An 18395-nucleotide genomic window follows, 5' to 3' on the forward strand; every position below is an offset into this window, starting at 1 on the left:
CCTTGTGGGAAGGTCCTTTCCACCTTCACATCAGCCCAGCCCTGTCTGCATGGCTGGCTTCTGTTTGATGGGGAAAAAGAACTGAGTTTCCCCTTTGCAGTGAGATGCCCTGATTGCAATACACTTTTAAACTTTCTCTCTAACATGGAAAACTTTCACTCCCATCTAATTTGCCTGGACCAGAGGGGCTCTGCAAGTCAGACTCCTTCCAGATGGAAAAAACTTGATATGAACTTTTAAATCAGTTTTAAAAAATTATTATTAATCTGCCTCATGGGATACAGCATGCTGTGACCGAAAGCAGGAGTCGGGTAGCCCCCAAGTATCTAATTTAACGCCTGAAAATTCCTGAGGATGATTATACCATGTAAGGAAGACATATTAAGGATTGTAAGAAAAGGTTTAATAAAAAAATGTAAATGGAGAGGTCATAAAATTCAAATGAGGCTCATTCCCTGGGTTATGACAAGCTCTGTGCTCAGACCTTGTTAATAGCTTTTTAAAAAAAATAACTTTATTGTAGCTTCTGTTTTTCCTGTCAGTGTAATTAGAGCTTAATTAATTCCCCTCCAAAGGGGAAAAAGAGGACAAAATGGTATTTGATCTGAGACATGTACACCCTGCAAAGCAATTAGGATCAGCAAGTTGCTTTCTGTTAACCCTTTTTCCTAGTTACGTCTTCAGGGAGGCAGAAGGCTTTGGACAGAGACTCCAGAGTCTCTCCCTGGACCAGACAATCAACAGTGCCAGGACATGCAATAGGGCCAAAGGGTTTTATTTAGACAGAGATCATGCAGTTAAAAATATACATATACAACTGTAGACGCCTGCTGCATCAGTTCTCAGGTAATAAGAATGGTTAGTTAAGTTCTCGATGTAAAATATAGTTCAAAGTATTAAAAGCATAGCTCATGGAGGGTACTAGAAAGAACATGACCTAAGTTATTACTTAGACATGGGATGGAATCCCAGCTCCAGCACTGAAGCTGTGTGACTTTAAAGACCTCTCTGTGCCTTAGTTTCTTAGAATCTGTAAAACAAGAAGAGCAATAAGTACTATTGTACCTTATGGATGAGCTGGTCATGAGGAAAAGGAAGTCATGTAACAAAAAGCATCGGATGTAGGAAGTTGCTAAATGACAGCATGATTTTTTTTTTTTTTTTTTTTTTTGCCCTGATTTCACAGTAATGGAATTAGTCTTGAGCAGTTCCCAGTGTTAGAATTAATTACCCTGAGCTTTCATGGCAATGACTTATTATACCAAGCCTGTTAATGCGACCTCTGGTGGCCTCATAGGCTCAGGAGAAGCCACTGGCAGCGCAGGTGTGCTAGCTAATTAGAGAAGAAATAACACGCAGGAACCTCAGTCACTTCACACTGCATGTTGGAAGCCAGGTGCTTGTGGGACCTGCTGAGTGGCAGAAAGTGATCTGGTGGGGGTGGGGGGTCACAAGAGGATAGGGAGAGAGACATTTATCCTCCAAAAGCAAGCAAGCCAGCCCCTAGCTGGACTCCAGCATTGCTGGGGCCTCCAAGGTGATGAGGGGAAACGAGGCCAGGGAATAGCTCTTGCTCCAACATGCTCTGAGATGAAAGCTTGGAGGCAAAGCGGAAGTCTGCTTTTTGCTTCCTGGCGTTTGCATGTTAGTTTCTTCTGCCTGGAGTGTTTGCCTCACCTGCTTCATCAAATTAGCCCCTCCTCTTTCTTTCAACTAATTGAAACTAATTAGTTTGGGCAACTAATTCTGATGTCAGCTGCCTCCTCCCAACATATTAAATCCAAGACAGTTGTTATAAGCTCTTATCTCCCCCTGTAAGAACTTTTTAAATAGATAAGTTTATTTGATTAAGCTCCACTAGAATACAGATTGTTTTGTTTGTTTATTTTTGCTCACCTCCATATCCTCCATTTCCAGCCCAATTTAAGATTTTTTAGGCAGCTGCTAGTGGCTGCCCACAGACCTTGGCTTGTGGCCCCATTACTCCAGCAACAGCCTCTCTTGTCACATCTCATTCTCTGACTCTGACCCTCCTTCCTGCCTCTTATAAAGGACACTGGGTCCACCAGGATAATCCAGAATCACCTTCTCATCTTAAGATCCTTAACTTAATCACATCTACAATATCCTTTTTGCCATGTAAGGTAACATATTCACAGCTTAAGGAGATTAGAACATGGCTATCTTCTTGGGGGTCATTACTATATCTACCACACTCTCTAAAATGATCTACAGATTCAATTCAGTCCTTATCACTATTACAACTGGACTTTTTTCAGGAACTCACAAGCTGATCTGAAAATTCCTATGTCCTAGAATAGCCAAAACAATCTTGAAAAGAAGAATAAGGTTGGACTTACAGTCCTTGATTTCAAAACTTACTTCAAAGCTACAGAATACACATGCCAGTGTAGTACTGGCATAAGGTTAGACATATAGATCAAGGAAATAGAACTGAGAGTCCAGAAATAAACCCTCACATTTATGGTCCATTGATTCTTGACAAAGGTACCAAGACAATTCAGTGAGGGAAAGAATAGTCTTTTCAACAATGATTTTGAATAACTGGATATTCACAAGTAAAAGAATGAAACTAGATCCCTACCTCACACCAAAAATTAACTCAAAACATTTTGTCAAACTAAGTGTAAGAGTTGTAACTATAAAACTCCCATAAAAAATAGGAGTATATCTTTGTAACCTTGTGTTAGGCAAAACCTTCTTAGATATGACATTCAACATAAATGACAAAAAATAATTAGATAAATTGAACTTCATCGAAATTAAAAACTTGTGCTTTGAAAGACAACATGAAAAAAAGTTAAAAGGCAACCCACAGATTAAGAAATAATATTTGCAAATCTTATATCAGATGAGGACCTTGTATCCAGAATATATAAAGAAGCCTTATAACTCAACAATTTAAAAAAACCCCTCAATTTAAAAATGAGGAAACGGGACTTCCATTAAGACTTTGCCTTCCAATGCAGGGGGTGTGGGCTCAATCCCTGGTCAAGGAGTTAAGATCCCCCATGCCTCGTGGCCAAAAAACCAAAGCATAAAACAGAAGCAATATTGTAACAAATTCAATAAAGACTTTAAAACTGGTCCACATAAAAAACAAAAATCCTTTAAAAAAATAAATAAAAATGAGGAAAGGATTTCAACAGACATTTCTCCAAAGAAAATAAACGAATGGCCACTAGGCAGACGGGTAGATGCTAAATATAATTAGTCATTAGGGAAATGCAAATCAAAACCATAATGAGATACCACTGAATACCTACTGCAATGGCTATAAACAAAAAGACAATAACAAGTGTAGACAGGATTTAGAGAGATTAGAACCTTAACATATTGCTGGTGGGATTGTAAAATGATGCAGCCACTTTGGAAAACAGTTTGTTAATTTCACAAAAATGTTAAACATATCTCCCATTTGACAGCAATTCTACTCTTAGGTATATCTCCAAGAGATTTGAAAATATACAGCCATACAAAAATGTGTACATAAATGTTGATAGCAGCACTATTCATATTAGCCAAAAAATTGAAATAACCCAAGTATCCATCAACTTACGAATGGAAAAGTAAAAAGTTGTATATCTATACAATGTAATATTATTCAATTATAGAAAGGACTGAAGTACTGATACATGCTATCCCATGGATGAACCTTGAAAACATTATGCAAAGTGAAAGAACACATCACAAAAGGACACATATTTTGTGATTTCATTTATGTGAAATATCCAGAACAAACAATCCACAAAGACAGAAAGTAGAATAGTGGTTGCCACAGGCTGGGGAGAGTAAAGAGTGTGGAGTGACTACGTAATGGATATGGCTTTCTTTGGGGCATAATGACAATCATCTGGAATTAGACAGCAGTGATGGTTGAACAACTCTGAATTTACTAAAACCTACTGAGTTGTACACTTTAAAAAGCTAAATTTTATGGCATGTGAATTACATCTCAATAAAGCTGTAACTTAAAAAAGTGAAACCATAAAGAATACTCAATTCAACAAAAGGAAGAAACAGAACAGAAACAAAGAAACAAATGGATCTAATAAAAATGGCAAGATGATAGACATGAACTTAACTATATTAATAATCATATTAAATTTAAATGGTCTAAGCATCCTTATTAAAAGGCAAGAAAGCCAATTTGGATTAAAAAAAAAACAGACAAACAAGACCTAATTGTATGCTGGAAATACAAGAAATGCTCTTTAAATATAAATACACAAATAGGTTAAACATGAAAAGATAGAAAAAATATACCATGCTAACACTAGTTTTATAAAAAGCCAGAGAAGTTATGTTACTATCAGAGAAAATAGATTTCCGAGCAAAGAATAAAGAAGTTTATTTCATAACAATAAAGGGGTCGATTACTCCAGAGGACATACGTGTTTATGCACCCAGTAACAGACCTTGAAAAGACACAAAGAAGAAACAGGGAAATGCAAAGAGGAATAAAGAATTCCACAATTATAGTTAGAAAAATCAAACTCTTCTCTCAATAACTGATGGAGCAAGTAAATGGAAAATCAGCAAGGAAATAGAAGACTTGAACAGCACTGAACCAGCATCACTGAATTAACATTTCCAGAACGTTCAACAGTAGCAGAATACACATTCATTTCACTGTGTTGAATGTCCACACAGGACATTTAGCTATATCCTGAACCAAATACAAGTCCCAGTATAGCTAAGAGGATTCAAGTCATTGAAAGTGTATTTTCTGACTATAATGGAATTAAATTAGATGTTAATAACAGAAAGATCTCTGGAAATTCAAAATATTTGGAAATTTAATAGCATACTTCTAAATAACCCATGGGTCAAAGAAGATATCAAAAAGGGGAATTGGAAAGTATTTGGAACTAAATGAAAATGAAAACATAGCACATGGTAAGGTGTGGGGTATTGTTAGGGAGAAATTTGTAGGATTTAAATGCCTTCCTTATAAAGCTGTGAAGGTCTCAAATCAATGACCTCAGTTTCCACCTTAAAATAGAAAATGAAGAGCAAGTTAGACTCAAAGTAAGCAGAAGAAAGGATGTAATAATATGAGAGCAGAGACAAATGAAATAGAAAACAGAAAAAAAAGAAGAGAAAATCAATACAACTAAAGCTGATTCTTTGAGAACATCAGTGTATTTGATAAACATTTAGCCAGACTGATCAAAAAAAAAAAAAAAAAAAGAAAGAAGACACAAATACCAATACCAGGAATAAGAAAGGTGATCTCATTACAGATTCTGTAGATATTTAAAGGATAGTAAGGTGAATATTATGAACAGCCTTATGTCCATATATTCAACAAGTTGGTTGAAATGGACAAATTTCCTGAAAGACACAAACGGGGAACGCTCACTCAAGATGAAATAGATAACCTAAATAGTGCTATGTATAAAATGAAATTGTAGCTTAAGCATTTCTCACAAAGAAAGCTCTAGGCTCAGATGTCTTCACCGGTAAATTCTATACATTTTAGAAAGAAATAATATCAATTCTACACAAAGTCTTCCTGAAAAATGGAAGAGGAACACTTGCTAATTCATTGTATGAGTCCAGCATTGCCCTGACACCAAAACTGTATCAAAGACATTACAAGAAAAGAAAATCACAGAGCGAGTTTCTGGTCACTCCCAAGATAGAGTCTGGATGTGAAAATATGGAGGACCAGCCTGGATAAAAATTCTACAGGACTGTGGTTAAGAGGGATTGTTTAGTCAGCCAAATTTAGGTTCAGAATTCCTTCTCTAACGCTTTACCAGCTGTATGACCTTGGACAAGTTGCTTCACCTCTCTGATCATCAGTTCCCTTATCTATAAAATCAAGGTAATAACAGCACCTATGGCTGAGGATTGGAGTGAAAATTCAACTAGACTGTATTTTCCCAGCACCCTCAAACAGTGCCTGGGACATAACAAGAAGCTCAATAACTATTAACTTTAACAAGATAATATTCTTGTTAAGATAAAGGAGGCTTATGCCTTTTGTAGTGTGAATAACTGTTTGCAGCCGGTAGTTATTTTTTGATCAATGAAGGCATTTCAAAATTGTTGTTTTTCTCTGCATTTAAAGGAAGAATTAAAATCCTCTATAACTACATAGCTTGTATAACAATACAACTTATCTCTTAAACAGGAAGCAGTGGCCTATCTTTTTATTTTTTTCCTTTTTTTTTTTCTTTCTGTCATCGGAAGAAGGAAGGTTTTTCTGCTCCAACGTAATGTAGAAGTTCCTCTTGGCCATCTATATTCCTGCTAGCCGAGGACCTGACTTCCCCGTATAGCAGTCACAGTTCAGTCCGAGACAGAGTCCAAAGAAGTCTTCCTCGCTGGAATGTGCTGGTTTCCCCAGGCCCATGTGGTTTACAGCCTTACTTGAGAAAAAGCCTGTCTGGAGGCTTTACCTGGCTCTGCTCAGAGCCTTGCCTTCCCCATGACCTGGGGAATAAAGACAAAGAAATAGACCTGAGTACTTATCCTTGTTTATGCCTCATCCCAAAGTCGCCAACATACCCAAATGCAAAGGATTCAAGTCTAAAATGAATTCCTTTCCCCCTTCCTGGTTAATGGAAATTTACATGAAGAGCTGGAACCCTGAGATTTATAGGTAGTATAGTTTCCATGAGCTTCATTGATGGTTTGCACTCTCCCACCCCCATCACCACCAAATCCTCATCATTTGGTAAAACTGTATTATAGAAAATGGCTTAGATGGGGGCTCACAGGCCCCCCTCCCCAAATCTAAGCCTGAAAAGGACACACCTTTAATGTATGAAAGCATAACAAAGCATCCAGCACAGGCTTGGAGTCCACACTAGCAGACATCAGTGAAAGGCAGGCTCCTCCCTCATCTGCTGTCCTCAGCAGGGATGCCCTGCTTATTGTTTTTACTGCAGGGGTCAGCAACAGGACAGGAGAAAGAAGATTTACTGTGTCTGGGGGCAGATGAGACCAGAGGAAGTAGACAGCCTGGCTCTTGTTTTTGAAGCTTTGGGAGCCCAAAGACCCTGACTGCTTATTAATATGCCTCAACAATTGTCCCATATTCTGACAAACAGGATTACTCACTCTCCCTCCCGCTGAGAGGACAAGTAAATCCATAGAGAGAGAGACTGAAATCACCAGGATATTTTTTTTTCCTCCTCATGGTTTCTGAACTGTAGCATTGCTGGCATTTTGGACCAGACAATTCTTTGTTGTGGGGTCTGTTCTGCACACTATTGGATTGGTATCTACCCACTAGATGCCAGTAGCAGCCCCCTTCCCAAGTTGTTACAACCAAAATGCCTTCAAACAGCGCTGAATGTCCTCTGGGCAGGGAGGGGGCACAAAACCCCCTGAGGGCCGAAAACCTCTGACCTCTGCAGAACCATGGAAGTAAGAACATTTCTCATGAGCTCTACTACAGCTTTCTCTTAGAAAAATGGGAGAAGGAAACAAATTCCTGAAGTTCACACAGCAAATCAATGGATGATGAAAGAGGAAAAAATGGGTTTGCAAACGCTGCTTGGGCAGTTAACCGTCTCTTATGAATGGTCAAACTTTGTCCAAGAAGAAAATGAATCACCGATTGATTTAGTCAGAAAAATACAAAGACTGCTTTGCAGGACTCTCCAGTGAGGGCTGAGCTGGAGGCTGCAGGATGACTGGACAGTATTTCTTAACATCCTGTCCCACCTGCAATGTGGAATGTCCAGAAATGCAACACAAACCAGCAACACAGAGCAGGGAGGAGTGAAAGCAAGAGCACATCAACCTCGAACGAAGTTCTCTCCCCTCCAGTAAATATGACCCTGAGAGGTCCTCACCCCTTAGCAAAACTAGGAAGGGGTTAGCCAGAGAAACAAGCTTGGAGAAAAGAGACATTGTCCCTCCTCTGCAACAGTAGTCACCATTCATCTGTAATGCAGCAAAAACGGGCTGAGGCTAATAAATGCATGCCCCTGATGGTGAAAGGATAGAACTGTGCGGGGTCAGTTGAATAGTGGCCTCCCAGGGATGTCCGCATCCTCATCTCTGGAACCTGTGAATATCTTACCTTACAAGGGAAACAGGACTTTGCAGATGTGATCAAGTTAAGGATCTTGAGATGGGAGATCATCCTGGATTATCCTAATAAGCCTGATATAATCACAGGGCCTTTAGAAGAGGGACGCAAGGAGGGTCAGAGTTAGATGGAAGGGCATGTCATGATGGAAGCAGAGGGAGAGAGATGGTTTGAAGATGCTACACTGCAGGCTTTGAAGACAGAGGAAGGAGGTCATGAACTAAAAGATGCAAAGGGCCTTAGAAGCCAGAAAGGACAAGGCAACAGATTCTCCCTGGAGCCTCCGGAAGGAACACAGCCCTGAGGACCCATTTTAGACTTCCAGCCTCCAGATCTGTAAGATAATAAATGTGTGTTGTTTAAAGCCATTAAGTTTTTGATATTTGGCTACAGCAGCCATAGGAAACAAACAGAGAACCCTACAGAGAATCTCAGAGAATTCAGGGTTAGATACCAAGGTTTCAGACCAGCTTAGCCACTGAGGTCCTCAGCATCTCTGAGTCGCTTTCACTCCTCTGTAAAATAACACATGGCTACACTCTTAAAACACCCAGCCAGTTCTCAAGAGGGAAGCTGGGGTGACAGAGAAAGAAGGAGTGGTGGTGTCAACCTCTGCCCTGGAGGTATGATTATAAAAAAGAAAAATCTTGTCTTTGTTCTTGGTTCCTGGCACAGAGCTTCAAAAATCTTTGGAATTTCCTGAATGGTAGGAGAATCTTATTATTCATAAGGAACTCCTCTTGAGCACACCTGAGTTTACGTAAAGAGGTAACTCATGGTGGACCCTTAGATAGTTTCTAGGGAGGGTCTGGCCACACCAGAAACACTAAGCATGCAATTAGAGGGTTGGAACTTCTAACCTCACTCTGCTTTCTTATTAAAGTTTAGATAATTTAGAATGTTGTGTTAGTTTCAAATGTACAGCAAAGTGATTCAGTTATACATATCTATGTGTGTATGTGTGTGTGTGTGTGTATATATTCTTTTTCAGATTCTTTTCCATTATAGGATATTACAAGATATTGAGTATAGTTCTCTGTGCTATACAGTAGGTCCTTGTTGTTTACTATTTTATATACAGTAGTTTGTATCTGTTAATCCCAAATTCTCAATTTATCCTCCCCCCCACCGTTCCCCTTTGGTAACCATAAATTTGCTTCCTAGGTCTGTAAGTCTGTTTCTGTTTTGTAAATAAGTTAATTTGTATCATTCTTTTAGATTCCACATATAAGTGATATCATATGGTATTTGTCTTTCTCTGTCTGACCTCTCTTAAGATGATAATCTCTAGGTCCATCCATGTTGCTGCAAATGGCACTATTTCATTCTTTTTTGTGGCTGAGTAATATTGCATTGTATATATATAAAACACATCTTCTATATCCATTCATCTGTCAATGGACATTTAGGTTGTTTTCATGTCTTGGCTATTGTGAATAATGCTGCTATGAACATTGGAGTGCATGTATCTTTCCAAATTAGAGTTTTCTCCAGATATATGCTCAGGAGTTTCATCTCCACTCTTGCCCAGACTTCCTTGGGAGGGGAGAGCAGCTGGAGGCTGAGTTCAGCACATGGCCAATGACTTAATCAATTGCACCTATCTAATGAAACCTCAATGAAAACTCTGGACAAGGAGGCTTATAGATCTTCCTGGTTGGTGACCTATGGCTGTACAGGTAGGATGGTACACCCCAGACTCCACAGATACAGAAGCTCCTGTACTTGGGGTCTTTCCAAACCTTGTCAACTTATGAATCTCTTCATCTGACCGTTCATTTGTTTCCTTTATATTAAAATGATGATCACAAATACAGCACTTCCTGAGCTCTGTGAGTCCTTCTAGTTAATTATTGAACCTGAAGGAGGATCATAGGTACCACCAAATGTATAGCCACATTGGTCAGGGAGGAGTGTGGGTGGCCCTTGGGACTTGTGGCTAGCATCTGAAGCGATTTGGTCTTGTGGGACTGAGCCCCTCAATATGTGCAGTTTGATGCTAATTCCAGGTAGTTAGTATCAGACTTGAATTGAATTATTGGACACCCATTTGCTGTCAGAGAATTGGTGTTGGAGTGTAGCCCTTGAGTGGTTTAGGGCCTTGGGCCTAGCTTTTCTCATCTAAGTGAGTAGACTAGTGGGGTTCATGACTTTTAGCAGCAAAATACTTTTTTCTCTAGATAATATCTTACCCCTAAGCCCAATATATCTATATCTATATCTATATCTATGTGTATACAGTTGACCCTTGAACAAAGTAGCCATTAGGGGCACCTACTCCCACCCAGTTGAAAATCTGCATACAACTTTCTAGTCCAAATATACCCATGGTTCCACAACCACGGATTCGACCAAACACAGATCACATAGTATTTTAGTATGTATTTACTGGGAAAAAAAATCCATATATAAGCGCACCTGCATGGCTTAAACCTATGTTGTTCATGGGTCAGCTGTATATATAATAAATTAAAGCAAATTTCAGGGCCCAAATCTCTTCCAAAGCTTCCTTCTCCTTACCCGCAAGTTGCCTTTGTGAAAACCTGGGGCCCTAGTGAATAATTGGAGAGCCACTGGCCTAGGTGATCTGAGATCCCCTTTTCTCTCAGGAAATCCTATTACACACTCTCCAAGTCTAGTAAACAGAGATGTGATTTCCCCGAGGCCCTGGATGCCGCTTCAGAGGGCCCCTTCCTCTTGCAAGCAGCTCCCAGGGGAACCGGTGACAGAGGATGCCTGCCTCTTGACTGAGTTGGAAATGAGCCCTCACTCCTGTTCAAGTTCTCCACCGGGGACCAAGGTCAAACCTGTGTGGTCGCAGAGCCCAGCTCTTTATTATCAGAAATAAAATAAATTCTTCCCTTCTCTCCTCCCCCACACAAGGCAGCAGCATGCTCTGGCCCTATCTCTGGGCCAGATATCTGGTAATATCAGGTTTATAAGAACAGTTTCTCACTTTTATTCATTTGAAAATTGAATTAGCTTTCACATTTGCCTCCACAACTTCAAAGAACATCTCCCAGCCATCCTTTACCACACTATTAAATCGAGAAGCATCTTGTCGGCACATCTGGTAATTTGATTCTGAGTGACGTTTGTGTCGTTGCTAAGGATTTTAGCCAGCGACAATAACGTTACGGATGTGTGGCTGGGCCTTTTAACTACCAACTCAAAAGAGATTTTGACAACTGGCTATAGCACTGGTAATGAAGAGACTAGATTACTTTAAAAGTTAATATGTTTCAATAGGAGGAACTGGATTCAATTTAAAGATACTCCCAGGTCTGGCCAAAGTAACATCTTTAGTTTCTCACATGAAACTAGGTAAAAATCTGCTGTTGGAACAGTGGGCAATCTTCAAGTCCCAGCATATTAAGTAGGTTCAGGATTGTCACTGTAAAGTTCCCTATTTAGTTCATCCTTATAGGCTGTCAAGAGTTATAGGCTGGACTGTAAGAGCACAGGGTTTAGAACCAAAAGACTGAGGTTCAAATCCCAGCCCTACTTCTTGGGCAAATTACACATTCCTCGGTTTTCTCTCTAGTCAAATCAGGAAAATAATAATAATAGGGTTGTAGACGGGATTCACTTAGATCAGAATTTCTCAACCTTGGCACTATTGACATTGAGGATGGACTACTCTTTGTTGTGGGGGCTTGTCCTGTGTATTATGGGATGTTTAGCAGAATCCCTGGCCTCTACCCACTAGCTACTAGCAGCAAACCACTTCCAGAGTGACAATCAAAATTGTGTCCAGACATTGCCCTATGTGCCTGGGAGGCAAATCACCCCGATTGAGACCCACTGGTTTAGATAATGTTGTCAGAGCTCTTAGATGGTGCCAGACACACAGTAAGGGCTCAGTAACTGTTAATAAGATTTCTTTTTAAAAAGTATCTGAGCAGCCTCGACTCCTCTCATTAATACTGGGTTGAGTGTCCTGCCCTTGGGTCTCTGCTATACCCGTGAGACCAGGATTGTCTGTGAATCCAGGTCAGGAGAACATCTAACGAGATGTGAATTCTGTTGGCTTTTGTGTGCCCTGACAGCCTCAATTTTCTAATCAGCAGACTCACAATGCAAAAGTCAGTGTAATCACTCATCTTGCTCAGAGCAGGATAAGATACCTCTGTGGACAAGTGAGGTTAGCCAAAGTGATCTGTCTTGTGTCCATCCATCCATTTGTTTAATAAACATTTACTGAGTGTCGATTACATGCCATGGTCTGCCCTGGGCATTTGGGATATAATGAATAAGTGCTGGTCTCTGTGTCCTAGAAGTTACAATGTGGCGGGGAACACAGGAAGTAAAAGATGAATACAACAGAGAACAATGAAAGAGAAAGAAGGAGAGAGAGAGAGAGAGAGAAAGAGAGGGTGGTGGGGGGAGAGAGGGAGGAAGGAAGGAAGGAAAGAAGGAAGAAAGGAAGAAAGACAGGAGGGAGGAAGGGAGGAATGAAAGTCCAGAGCAGAATTTGGCCACATAACACAACCTGGAATCTCAGGGAGAGATCCCTTCATGAGACCTGAGTTGTAAGGATTTATTTCATATTCAAGCTCTTCACCTTTCAGATGAGAAAACTCAAAAACAGAGGGAATAACTCTTGTTCAAAGAAACCCAGTGAGCTTGTACCCATCAGAGTCTACTTCTCTGCACTGGAAACAACTGATTGGCCCAGGAATGGGTACCTAAGCCAAAGAGTCCATTCATTAGGACATTTGGACTAGCATTGAGGGAATGAGTTCAGTATCTCTAGGAGGACTGACATCATAAGTAGAAAACTCAGGAGTTATCAGGGGCCATGTTCTTTGCTGTGTAGCCAAAACCCATTTGCAATGAGAGAGAAGAGTAAGGAAATGAGCAGACAAATGCTACAGGAAATGGAAGAAGAATCGTAGTGTGTCTGAATCTTGGTTTTACAGTTCCTGAGGCCCACCTGCATTCCTGCCTTTTCCTTGGCTTAATTGATCCATTCTTCACGAGATTCCTCTGTGTCTTTATAATTCCATTTTTCCTTAAGCTATTTTGAGTTGTGTGTCTGTCACTTGCAATCTGCAGAGTCCTGGCTGAACACACAGGCCCAGCATCAAAATAAGTTCATTCCCTTTGCCTGATTTGTCACTTCTGTGGATGGTATCAGGCAGCACACACCTCCATGCTGTAAATCATAAACACAAGGCCCTTGGTCTGTAATAAAGCACCATTCTCCTTCAAATGCATTCAATACGCCTTCACAAGAGTAATAGATCAGAATTTGCTTCATAACAAAGATGCCGATACTATAGAAACTCAAGATGGAGAATTTACTGGAGAGAGAAGAGCCGTCTATTGACCTACCACAAATGTTCTGGTTCTGCTATTATTAAAATACTTCTATTGCCTGGACTCCTGAATTTTTTCCTCCACTCTCTGCTCCTAAGCAAATGGGAGAGTCTTTCTACTAAGCCTTCCCTACCTGTATTATTTTGAATTAATGCTCCGTTGTGGAAATAGCTGTTCATGGTGTCATAGTTTGTGGCAGCATATAGTTTAAGCTGATGATAAATCCACATAATCTGAGTGCCTCCATTCAGAGAGGAAGGAAAATCCACCTTTATCCACTTCTCTAGGCACCATCCAAATGTTATCTATCATCTGATGCTCTCAGCCACACAAGGAATGTTGTTTCCCCTATTTTGTAGATGAGGAAACTGAGGCTCAGATTAGTTAAGGAAATTGTCCAGCTGGTAAGCTGTGGGGCAGAGGTTGGAAGCTGGATCTGTCCGGTTTGGCTGGCTCCACAGCCCATGTTCCCTCCTTGTTGAGATCCTTCAGGGACACAGAGGGACCACCTGGGAGAAATTCCTGACTGCCCGGAGCGGAAGAAAGTCCCAGTTCATTCAAACCAGACTCTCCTTACTGAAACTTGAGCGCCTGCAGGCAAGGAGGAATCCAGGTACAGTCTGCAGGACCTACAGCATTCCAAGGCTCTTCTCTCTAACCAACACACGGACTCCATGTTGGGAACCTAAAGTTTTTATAAAATAACGGAAGAAAATGTTCAAATACCTTTTCTCCCATAATTCTGGTCACTGGCTTCTTCTCCCCACTGCTGCTAATATGGCCATTTTCCTTCCCACTCAGGTGGGTCCAAAGCCTTGGAAATAGTTTGCCAGCTTCTTTCTTTACCTAATTTCTATTTTGCACCCCAGAGCAAAAATGAGATCTGAATCTGCTACTTTGCTTAAAACCCTTGTCTCTACGGCTTATCCTGACTCTTAGAATAAAGTCAAAAATCCTGAGCAGGGGTTTACAGGGCCTTCCAGCATCATCCAAGTCTTCTCTTGCCTCACCCGTCACTGTTCAGCTTCACTCTTGCCCATCCCTAATCTAATTATATTTTCCGAATTCCCTTTCTTCTTACTCTCACTCAGTCACCCCAACCCCTGTCGCCCTGGAGGTCTGAGCATAAAGGGCTTTCCCTCTGAGAAGTGTATTCTGACCCTTGAGGCCAGGTTGGGCACCTGCTCTATGCTCCTGTGGCACCCTGTGCTTCCCTTTGTAACACGAAGTTAGTACCTGGTTTTCCATGTCCATCTTCCTTACTAAACTGCAGAATGATGGGCCCATGGCTGTCGTATTCTCAAAGACAGTGCCAACGCTTTTCACCTATAATCACCTAATTCTTCTTCCTGTAGAGAATCCTTGGTATTCATTGTTTACTTTCCACTTATCATCATCCCAAATGTCTTCATACAATGTAGTTGGTTCCTGGGTCTCCCCACTCAAGTTCCTTTTGGTTCCCTAGTGGTTATGTGACCAAAACCATCCAATGAGCATCAGCTCCCCAGTTTTTCTAAACCTACTGGGAATGTGGGCACTTTCTCCATTGCCGTTGCTAAGCCAGAACTTCTGGGAGCTTTTGGTGAGCCCACCTGAGAATGAAGCCAACCCAGGGGAAAGCAGACATAAGAGCTGGGGAGGAGAACCCTGATGACATTGTCTGGGTACCTGCAGCCCTGGTGCCTGGACTTTGCAGCTCTGTAAGCCAATACGCTCCATGGATCCTTGAGCAAGTTTGTGTTTCTGGCACTTGCAAGCAAAGGAACCCTGACTAAAATGACAGGACATCATTCAGGACCAAGAGCAGGGATTCCAGCCATGTCTCCCAGGAGCCTGGAATTGGGACCAGGTGTCTGTGTCCATCTCAACGGTGTGGCTGGATGAGGACACAAGTGTCTCCCCTCTGTGTCTTTCTGCAGGCTTGTCTGCATTATTTTCTCTTTCTCTCTCTGCATAGCAGCTGTGTCTTTCAGAGCCAGGCTTCAGAATTGTATGGCTCTTCATTCAAGTGCCTGACAGCAACTGTGCAGAGCTCCTGAACCACATTCTTTTTTTTTTAAATTGGAATATAGTTGATTTACACTATTATATTAGTTTCAGGTGTACAGCATAGTGATTCAATATTTTTATAGATTATACTCCATTTAAAGTTATTACAAAATAATGGCTACATTTCCCTGTGCTGTACAATAGATCCTTGTTGCTTATCGATTTTATACATAGTAGTTTGTATCTCTATCTTCCCCGCTCACCCCCAGGCACTGGTACCACTAGTTTGTTTTCTGTGTCTGTGAGTCTGTTTCTGCTTTGTTAGATACGTCTGTTTGTTTTATTTTTTAGATTGAACCACATTCTCAATCCCCAAGTCATGCTGGCATTATCCCAATTTAGGCTTAGATTTGTGTCTATCTTTGGCCCAACCTACAGTCAAGGGGCAGAACACAAGGCTCATTTTCCACTCATCAGCCTCTGTGGAAGAGCCTGAGATGGGCAGAGCGGGGAAGGGGTGGGGTATAGCACACTGAGTAATTAACACGCCAGCAACATGAATGACTCCAATTCACCGTTAGTAAGTACAGGTGGAAAGGAAATCATACATAGTTGGACCACCTTCAACTCCAAAGCCTGCTGGTTGGAATATGAGGTGACCTTTCCTGCAAGATGGAGGCCAAAATGATGAGTCCGTGGCAAAATCCAATGACATCTTCCTTTTGCCTTATCTAAGACCCAAATTTCCTTCCCCATCTGTCCATGGAGATGTACACAACAAGCAAAGCAACCAAGCAGCATTCCCAACATCAGTGCTTTGACCAGGATCTACACCCTGGTGTATCACTCATCTGACCCTGGTGGAGACGTGCAGGCTCTCACTAGTCAGCAAACCTTGTCATATCTCTGCTTAAGAACATTTCCCACAGTCTCCTGGTCTCATCTGTTCCCTTGAAAAGGAAAAAATAATTATGGGGCCGTGACAGATCCCCTTATAGCAGATTTTCCCAGGAGCCCCCCATAATAATCCTCTAGAGCAGCAGCCCCCAACCTTTTTGGTACCAGGGACTGGTTTCGTGGAAGACAATTTTTCCATGGATGGGGTTGGGGAGGGGTGATGGTTCAGGTGCTAATGCGAGCAATGGTGAGCGGCAGATGAGGCTTCGTTGGCTCGCCCGCCGCTCACCTCCTGCTGTGCAGCCCAATTCCTAACAGGCCGCAGACTGGTACCAGTCCGTGGCCCGGGGGTTGGGGATCCCTGCTCTAGAGCTCAGAGTGGGCCTCTGGGGACCCCACTGGAGTCTGGGAAGGTCGAAGGCACAAAGCTCCAAGATGCTGCCTGCAATTCCAATTAGCAGCTCTACTTTCATTTTGTAGATTGGGGTTCCACTGCCTTTTAAAAAATCTACAGAGACACAGAGCAGACGAGTGGATCCAGGGGCTGGGGGTGGGGGATGGGTGTGGCGTTTCGTTTGGGAGTGATGAAAACGTTTTAAACCCAATAGAAGCGATTGTTGCACAACACTGTGAACGCACTACATGCCGCTGAATGGACCCTTTAAGTGGTTAACCTTATGTTATGCCAATTTTACATCAAGAAAAAAAGCTCAAAAACTGCTAGTTTAAATAATCTTGTTTCGAAGTCACTTGTTAGGCTGTGGGAATCACTTTACCTCCCTCGGCCTCAGTTTTCTCATCTGAAAAACAGGTTAATAAATTGTACCTATATCATGGGTATGATGTAATGTTGAAATGAGACAATGATTTTGAAGACCCTCACTAAATGTAGGTATCTTTCCCCTGTATCCCTTTTTGTTCTAATATTTCATGATTCCACCTTGATCTGTAGATCACTGGGAATGTTGTTGGAATTTTAGCAAGGACAAGATATGACGCCAGTGTTTTATTATCCCTTTGCATTGAGCTGGAGAATTTTGCTTGCCCTCTTTTTTCCCTGCCCCCAGAGTCTCTCTGGAGGTCCTGCACGTATAGGCCACATTTTTCTCTCCCAACTTGCTTCAGAGACTGTCACAGAATCTTGATGAAGGGATGCAGAACCGGGGATGAATTGCCAGGCTCTAAAGTCAATACCTGTTCAGAGGCTACACTGAAAGTGAATGATTACCGGCGGGGAGAGCTTGCCAAAATGGGCTGATGAATTGGGATCTATACAGTCACAATAAAGGTTGCAATGCTGTTAGGAGGCCAGATTAGATTTTTCTGGGCTACAATAGGCTGCAATCATCTTGTTATGTCAGCTTGTTTACTGTTTTGGGTCCTGACTTATTTTCAGAGTGCAAGGTGCCTACAAAATAACTCTGCTGTAAACACTCAAATAATCTGTGTAGCAGGCATTTAATCCCACTAGTGTCCCCCCTTAATCAGTAGAATGGGTCACCCTAGGGGAACGGTGACCCTGTATTGTTCAGGAATGCTTTATCATGGTAGAAATTTCACACCCAGTAAATTGCTAATGAACATGTCATTTTGCTGCCAAATACACCTGACATACTATTTCTCTTGCCATTGCCATTAGAGATAGAATTACTGTCAGATCGACTACAAAAAACAGAATTGATTTTTAATTAGGGTTTCTAGAACTAAAGGTTAAAGATGGTTTAAAGAAATGGAGCTGTGGTTTTCTCCTTAAGTATCCCCAAGATTGCTTCCTTAGTTCGGTGAGAGGCCAGAGCCGTCACCAGCAGAGAGAATGCTTCATAATTAACCCTTCATACTTTTTCTGGCAACAGGAACATGAACAAATTCCTCTCTACCCCCGCCTCCGACCCTTTTGCAAGCCAGGGGTGTCAGAGTGTCAAAGTAGAACAGATTGCTTTGGTTTGTGTAACAAGGGTTGCTAAAATTGCAATCTTACCTTCACAGACGATTCAGGGAAGGCTCCGATAACCTCATGCAGGCGTTTCACATACAAGCAATTATAGGGAGATAGATTAGAGTGTCCAGAAGAATCATAACTTCCCTTTGCCTGATTTATAAGCCATATCCTGAT

The sequence above is a fragment of the Orcinus orca genome, chromosome 16, assembly GCF_937001465.1.
Source record: "Orcinus orca chromosome 16, mOrcOrc1.1, whole genome shotgun sequence".
Taxonomy (NCBI): Eukaryota; Metazoa; Chordata; class Mammalia; order Artiodactyla; family Delphinidae; genus Orcinus; species Orcinus orca.